The sequence below is a fragment of the Camelus bactrianus genome, chromosome 9 (assembly GCF_048773025.1).
Source record: "Camelus bactrianus isolate YW-2024 breed Bactrian camel chromosome 9, ASM4877302v1, whole genome shotgun sequence".
Lineage (NCBI taxonomy): Eukaryota > Metazoa > Chordata > Mammalia > Artiodactyla > Camelidae > Camelus > Camelus bactrianus.
This window is the reverse complement of record NC_133547.1, coordinates 57855598-57864494: the sequence shown is the minus strand read 5'-3', so window position 1 is coordinate 57864494 and position 8897 is coordinate 57855598.

Here is an 8897-nt window from a genome sequence, read left to right as displayed (position 1 = left end):
AGCGGGATTCCTGGGTCATATGGTAAGTCTATTCCTAGTCTTTTGAGGAATCTCCATACTGTTATCCACAGTGGCTGCACCAAACTGCATTCCCACCAGCAGTGTAGGAGGGTTCCCCTTTCTCCACAGCCTCTCCAGCATTTGTCATTTGTGGATTTTTGAATGATAGGCATTCTGACTGGTGTGAGGTGATATACCTCATTGTAGTTTTGATTTGCATTTCTCTGATAATTAGTGATATTGAGCATTTTTTCATGTGCCTATTGGTCATTTGTATGTCTTCCTTGGAGAATTGCTTGTTTAGATCTTTTGCCCATTTTTGGATTGGGTTGTTTAGTTGTTTGTCTTTAAGTCGTATGGGCTGCTTATATATTCTGGAGATCAAGCCTTTGTCGGTTTCATTTGCAAAAATTTTCTCCCATTCTGTATGTTGTCTTTTTGTTTTACTTATGGTTTCCTTTGCTGTGCAGAAGCTTGTAAGTTTCATTAGGTCCCATTTGTTTATTCTTGCTTTTATTTCTATTGCTTGAGTACTGTTCTAGGAGAACATTTTTGAGATGTATGTGAGATAATGTTTTGCCTATATTTTCTTCTAGGAGGTTTATTGTATCTTGTCTTATGCTTAAGTCTTTGATCCATTTTGAGTTTATTTTTGTGTATGGTGTAAGGGAGTGTTCTAGCTTCATTGATTTACATGCTGCTGTCCAGTTTTCCCAACACCATTTGCTGAAGAGACTGTCTTTATTCCATTGTGTATTCTTGCCTCCTTTGTTGAAGATTAGTTGACCAAGTTTGTGGGTCCATTCAAGAAATGAACCTCTTTTTTAAATGATAAAGGGGATTCAAAACGAGTGCTCAAAGAGGATGTAGATAAGCTGGGCTTGAATTTCTCTAGGTCTCCTGAGAGCCATTGTCAACAAACTCCTCTCATCACTTCTGGTCACAGCTTTGCAGCTGGTTCTCTCATGAGCCTTCCTAACCTCCTTGACTTGGACATAGAAGGGATTATTGGTCCAGCTCCAACAGGCACTGTGGAAACATTGGAATCAGGATCCTGGGATTCAGGTTGAGGTAGAGAGGATGTTCAATGAAGGAACTAGACCTGTAAGAGTGTCTGTTTACCATCTTCTATAGCAAGGTCCACAGGCTATGGCTCATGGGCGAAACCTGGCCAACTGCCTGTTTTTTTAAGAAAATTATATTGCAATAGGTCTATGGTTGCTTTCCAGCTATAACATCAAAGCTGAACGTTTGTGACAGAGGCCTTATGGCACACAAAACTGAAGATATTTACTATCTGACCTTTTTACACAAAATGTTTGTCATCCTCCGTTCTAGAGGAAAGATGGGGATGTTTTGGAGGAAGGATAACCTTGAGAAAACCCCAACTTCTGAGTCTGTTTCCTTTTCTGCAAAATAAGGGCACCATTCATTAAATCAGTCTTTCCTTTAACAAACATTTATTGATTGCTCACCATGTGCCAGAAGCTGGGCGTGCAGAGATCAATAACACCCGGGCTTGTTCTTTCAAAGGCCAACAGCAGAGATAGATGGGTAAACAAATAGTTGGAATACTTAGAGATAAATGCTCCGTGCGAGCCATGAGGATGAAGGGGACGTGTCTCACCTGGCCCAGATGAGTCTGGGAAGGCTTCTCAGGAAAACAGAAGAGGGACTCATCAGCATGGAGGGTTGCTGTGGGTGAAGATGAAATCAGCCAGGGATTGTTGCAGGCTGAATGAAGATCAAAAGGAATGAAGGAGGGGGAATTCTTCGGAGCACTAAGATAAAAGATAAAAGGGGTCAGTGAAGGGAGTTGGAGAAAGAGCAGTGAAAGAGGCAAAAGGAGAATCAGGAAAGTGTCAGGAGTGTCGTTGGGCCATACAGGGCACCATTCTACCATCCTGCCTTGACACATCTCCCTAGCTGATCATTGCCCATCTGGTGGAGGCCAGATGTCATTTCACAACTGGCTCACCATGGCACTCTGGGCAGCCACCATCAATCAGAGTTTGCCCCTGTGATGAAACCTATTGGTGATCTTAAGGTATACACAAGCTATTTGTTAATCACAAAGCACCCCCAAATATTGACTATCAACTGTTAATAAAATAAAAGGAAATAAAAACTTAATAATATGGCAGTATGTGTAATTCAATCCAGGTATCAGAATTTGAAATCTGTTTTAGTCATGTAAACGTAACACAAAACATAACCTATTTTTAATAAATTCATTATACTGTTTTCAAACTGAATCTGAAAATCATCCTTACATATGATTTCGCTGAACAAATGGATTTCTACAGTGCATGGGAATTTGAATCGATTTAAGAATGAAGCAGATTGTCCTCTTTTTTTACATTCAAAAATGTTAAAAAAAAAGTAAAAAATAAATATAACACCCGTGTATCCACTACCTAGATTATTTAAAGTGCTAATATTTTGCCACTGCTTCAGAGCTTAATAAAAAGAATAAACACATTACAGATAGAGTAGATGTCCCTCTTGTGCCTCTTTCCCATCCCTTCTATCTTCCCAAAGAGTACTACTCCCTGGAAGTTAGTGGGCATCTTCCTCATCTGTGTTTTTATATTTTTACTGTATTTGTATCAATAAACATTAAACAGAATTGCTTCATGGGTTGTGAAACATCACACAAATGGTGAGGCAATGTGAAAACTTCTGCCACTTGTCTTTATCATTTGACATTATGTTTCTGAAACCCATGTTGATTCATGTGCTCATTCATTTTACAGACAGTCTGCTTTCTGTTCTTTGAAACCTGCCCAAATTGGTGAAGACAGAAAGCAGATACATCTGACAGCTTCTCGGTGGCAGTTATAAAATAATTTGGTCTCAATTTTCTTCTCTTTTATCCCCCTTCTTCTCCTTAGTCTCCTTCCTTCTTTTCCTCTCCCACTTTATTAAGTATTTTGATTGTAAAAAGAAACAGCAGAAGGAAACCTCTGAAGGGAGGATCTGAATTTAGCACCCTCTCTTCCAGAAGAGAATAGACATTTTCCAGGAGCAGCTAACATTTATCAGATACTGGCTTAGTGAAAAAACCTATAGTAAGCACTTCACATTCATTTGTTAATCCTCAGTTCCACCCTTGGAGGGCTTTCTTGCCCAAGGTCACAGAGCTGGTAGGTGGAGGTTTTAACCAGGGGGCACTCAGATGCTAGAGCTGATATGCCTAACCATTCAAAAAGAGAAGCCATACTGATCCCAAGGAGGGACAGTGTTAGGTGATCTGTTAACAGTAAGAACCCCCAGGGCTAGTGGTTTAACAACTTTTGGTATTAATTTCACTTCTAAATTAAGTATCATAATGATTGTTAATAATAAATAGTAACAAAGTACTTAAAAATTCACAGGGTTGAGTGTTAACTTCAGTTCAATTTTCTTGCCTGAACTTCTGCCACCCATTGATTTCCCTCCTGGGAACTCTCTTCTGGAACTCCCTCCTGGATATTTCCTCTTGGCTATTCTTCTATGAAGAATAAGTAAAGTGATTTTAAGTAAAATTGTATTTTAGGTCAGCATATTATGAATGATCTTATTCTAAATCTTATTTTAAAGTTCATTTTAAATATAATCTTTAATGATATTCATAACATATAAAAACACATTTTAACTTTTCTTCATTTAGTAAGTGACTCATTCTGTTGAGTTAACTTTAACTGTATAAGAAAAACACATGAATTTCTGAAAATAATTTTTATTTTGAAAATAAATTTTAAGGAAGACATTTCACATTGAGTTTTAGTTCTGAATATATTTTAAAATGCAGAATGAAGTTTAGCTATGCATTACAGCACCAAAGATAGACAGAAACTACTTTAATGATCTAATGTGTAGAATTCTTGCATTTATGCTTAAAAATTTATTTGTTTTAATTTTTGTTTAGTTTCTAAACAGTAAGAAAAAAACAGACTGTAGGCAGCTGTTTTCAAGCACTTTCCTACAAATACCACCATGTAGATGTTCTACCCAATAGTTGAATAGAGAAATTAGTTATAATTTTTACTGTATTTTCTCTTAACATTGTGGTTTGACAGTTTAAGGTGCTGCATGAGAAAATTGATCAGAATGCAGTTTAAAAATCTGGTGAAAAATCAACATGAAGGAAATTGGAGGAATTATTATCAGTTTATAACCTTCATTGACTTCTGGAATCTTAATGTCCATGTTCCCTTAGTTTGCTGCCTTTCAACAATGGTCCATTCCATGTGGCAAGAAGAGAGGAAGAGGAACACCATGTGACAAAGAATAGGAACAATTTAAGACTGTGTAATGGTCAAAACCAAGCCTGAATGGTGTTCACTAAGTCAGATAAATGGGTCAAGTGACTGAGCCATTAGAACATCTACCTGATCTTCACCAAGTCTGAAGCTGTTCACTTAAGCTCACTCAGAGGCTCTCTTTCCTGTTAATGGCAAATACTAGATACTCACTCTATGTATGTATTTATTTTTAATGGAGAGAGATGACATCCCTGCCTTTCATGATGTGAGTCTCTGTTTATTTCCCCCAGTATTTTATTATGAAAAATTTCAGTAGAGAAAAGCTGAATTACATAGTGAACAGCCACATGTCCACCACCTAGATTCTACAATCATGAACACTTTGCTATACTCATTTTTTCATTGCTCCATCTTTCTATCTATCCATCAACCCATCTTTTGTGTGGCACATTTCAAAGTAAGATGCAGATGTCTGTACACTTCTCCCCTAAACATTTCAGCATGCAAATGGTTAACTAGAATTCAATATTTGTTTATGGCTCTTTTTTTTTTTAAGGTAAAATTTATATTTAGTGAAATGCTAGTCTAAATCATACCATTTGATGAGTTTTGACAGATACCTATACCTCTTAACTGAAATCCCCTATCCAGATATAGGACACTTCCAATGCCCCAGAAAACTCCTTCTGGGGTTTTGGGACTATGATTTGTACATTGTCACCTGACAGAATCTGTCTGAGGTTGTAATTAGAGACTCAGCAAGTTGACAGTGATGAATGACCACAGAAGCAGTTTAGTTTTTGTTTGCTTTGACAGAGAAATATAATCAGATTAGGGGCTGGGGAGCCTGCTGTTTTAATTCTTGGATGCTACTTACATTCTAGTCATGCCAATTGAATGTAAAGAATATTCAGGAACTGGAAAGAAAAACTGCTTATAGCTAGCATCCACTCAGATACAGTGTATGATCATTAAACTATATTTTTAAAAGTTGATACTAAATGCATTCACATAACTGCATTGTAATACAAATTTACAAACATAGGCCTTTCAACTTTTCAAAGTTTTAGATACTAATTTTATGCATTCATAACATTTTGTCTTTTCCAAAAACTTTGCAACAATCTACCCTCCTGCTTTGAGGACAAAATTAATAAAACTCATCTTTAAAAAAATTAAATTATTGACCTATTATAGAAATTTATGGCCATGAATGTAGACTATAAAGTTGTTTTTAAATTCCTGGAGGCAATTTCTAGGAATTCTCTGCAGAACAGATTGGCCTTGGAGCCAGGCAGACCTAGGTCCAAACCTTGACTCCACTCCTGATGGACCTTCAGCAAACTGCGTAATCGCTTTTGTCCTTGATTTTTCTGTTTATAAAACAGGGACAGTACATGTATCTACCTCACAGAGTTGTTGAGAAGATTACATGAAAAGTGGCAGTAGTTTTCAGTGCTTAGCACATATTATGTACTCAAAAAAATTAATGTGATTATTTTAGTAAAGACAGGCTCACTATAAGCTTTGCTTTTAGAATATTTCTGATAATATTTATAAACCATGGGGAACATAGTGATTGTGTTTAAGAGATCACATATCCTTCATCTAGTCTTTGGTCCTGTGAAAGAACAATATCAACAGCTTTTAGTTTTTACATTAATATTTATTAAGAATTTATTAAGATGTACTAAGACATTAGATGTGGTTTCTTTGCTCCCTTATGTTCTTTGGATATGATTATAGCATTTATAGGCTTGGTGGTGAAGAACAGAAGATATTTGGTGCTAGATAGTGGAGCCTTATTTTTTATTATGGCAGCTTGCTACTTTTGTAACATGATGATTGAGTTGAATGCAATCAAAGTACAGTAACTGATGTCCCCTTCTTCCTGGACGAGTGAGCAGATGTGAGCAGACGATGAAATATTGATATTAGCATCCTTGAACATATCCAAGTGGGCAGTGTTTGGCTACTGCTTCTGTTTGAAATGATGCTATGTTTTGGTTGTGGCCTGAAGCTTTGAGGTGAAAGTTGGCATCTCCTTTTTTCCATGGAGCTCTTACCATTCAGACATGACAGAGCTGGTAAACTACTAGTTAGGCTGAGTCTTGCCTGCCTCTACTCGGTCATCTTTTTATGAATCCAGTGGCTTTTTTGTTTGTTTTTTTTTTTTAAATGGTTTTTAGCTGATGTTCATGAAGAACAGTGAGTACCTGGAACTGTGCCACTAAAGAAAGGAAATCCTATCTAAGAAGGTGCATAGCTGTGCCAGAGCTGTGTTGTAACCTGCTTTGGGCCCTCTGCTGGGAAAGTAGAATCAAGTCTCAAATAATGCCTTTTTAAATTATATCCTCCAGTACTGTATCATACCTCTCTGAATGTAAAATATCTTGTACCTGCTTTATGATACGTAGTAGTGACCATGCTTTATCAGAGCTGGTTTTAATGATGTTACTATTCTAGAATGTTTTCTTTCCAGATGATGATTGAGAAGCTAATTTAAAAAATGGTGCCAGGTACCACAACAGTTAAAAAAAAAAAAAGAATCAGATGTAAAAAGCAACCAGCTCCCACCAGTAGCTAAAATAAGAAAGATTCACACCACCAAAAGTTGGTGAGACTGTGAAGCAACCAGAATTCTCAAGTACTTTGAATAGGGATGTAAAATGGTGCAAGCTGGAAAACCGTTTGGAGGTTTCTTAAAGAGTTACACATATATCTACCTCAGTGATTTTCAAAATGACAGTAATGCTGAGGTTGAGAAACCTTGATGCACTCCATGACCCAGCCATATCATGTATTTACCCAAGAGTAAAGAAAACATGCCCACAAAAATGTCCTGTACTAGAATGCTTTAGTAGGTTTATTTATAATGGTCTCAAACTGGAAACTGAGCTCAGATGTCTATCAATAGCAGAACAGGTTAGTTAAACTGTGATCTATCCATACAATGGCATACTACTTGATAAATAAAAAGGAACAAACTATAGATACATAAGACAACGTGGATGAATACTGTCAGGGTTCAAAACACACTACCCCCAAATATAGTACTGTGGCATATTGAATATTTCAAGCTAAAGAAATTTGAGAAATGGTAGGTGCAGGAAAGACTGTCTGACCTTGCCCTGAAGCAGGTCATAAGCATCTTGGTTGGATGAGAGATGCCCTCCCTATACCTGGAGGAAAGGAACATCCTTATCTCCAATGATGGAAGGCCTCCAAGAGGAATGGATGAACATACCTTGTTAAATTTCCCCCAGTTTACTATTCTTAGTTCATACTCATTTGCCACATTTCCCCACAATTTTCCACTTCTCACCAAACCTAGTATAAAACACTCAAGTTTAACAGTTTCTTCAGATCTTCACTCCCTTGTGAAGGCTCCCATGTCATGCAAAACATTAATACATTTATAAGCCTTTCTTTTGTTGATCTATCTTTTGTTATAGAGCCCCAGCTGAGAACCTTGAAGGGTAGAAGAAAAATATTCTTTTCTCCCCTAAAATTAAAAAAAAATTACTCTGAGTAGAAAGGGGCTGAAAACTAAAAATTATAAACTGTAATGATAGAATGTATATGACATTCTAGACTAGGCAGAACTAAACTATAGAGTTAGAAAACAGATCAGTGATTGCTTCTTGGAGTGGGAGACTGATTGGAAAGGAGTTCTAGAGAACTTTCTGCAATTTAAAAGGCGTTTGGCAAAAGTGGTTGAATATTAAGTACACAAGATCAAAGCACTTGACTGTATGTAAATTATACCTTGAAAAAACTGGGAAAAAAAGGCAACCAACCGGTGAGTTTGGAAGATCTTGGAAGATCTTTTTCTTCCAAACAGCTTTCCATTGATTGCCCCTCAGTCTCTACACATTCTATTTTCAGTGTTTCATTTTAGTCACTTTGGTAATTGTATTTCACTTTGTGTTTTGTTTATATTTCTCCAAAAACTACTGAAGTTGAGCATCTTTTCATATGTTTATTGCCTTTTGGATATCATCTTTTTGAAAGTTTTGTTCTGGTCTTTTGCCCATTTTCCCACTTATTTGTAGGAGTTATATACTCTGGATACAAGTCCTTTGTTGTATATATGTATCGTAAGTATCTTCTCTCACTCTGTAGGTTGACTTTTCACTCTGGATGGTGTCTTATGATGAACATTCTTAATTTTAATGTAGTTCAATTTATGTATTTTTTCTTTATTAGTGCTTTTTCTGTTGTTAGAAACTTTTTGCCTACTTCAAGATCACGAAGATGTTCTGTATTTTCTGCTAAAAGAGTTATTGTTTGACCTTAAAAATACAGATTGGCAATCCAAATGAAATCTATTTTTGTTTTTGATGTGAAGTAAGAGTCCAAATAAAGTCTTTTCCATAAGGATATCCAAATGTCCTAGCACCGTTTTTTTGAAAAGACTTTTTCCTCCATTGATGCATGTTCTGGAAGACTTGCAAAACATGTATGTATATTGATGTAAAATTGATGTAAATGGTTCAAACTCTACACACAGTTCTCCTATTTTCACACAATATTATTGGCACATATAGCCTATTAATGGCTACATAGTATTTCACTGTATGGATAAAGAATTTAATTCCCTTAAAGTGAACAGTTAAAGAGTATCAAGTTTCTGTTATTGTTGTTATT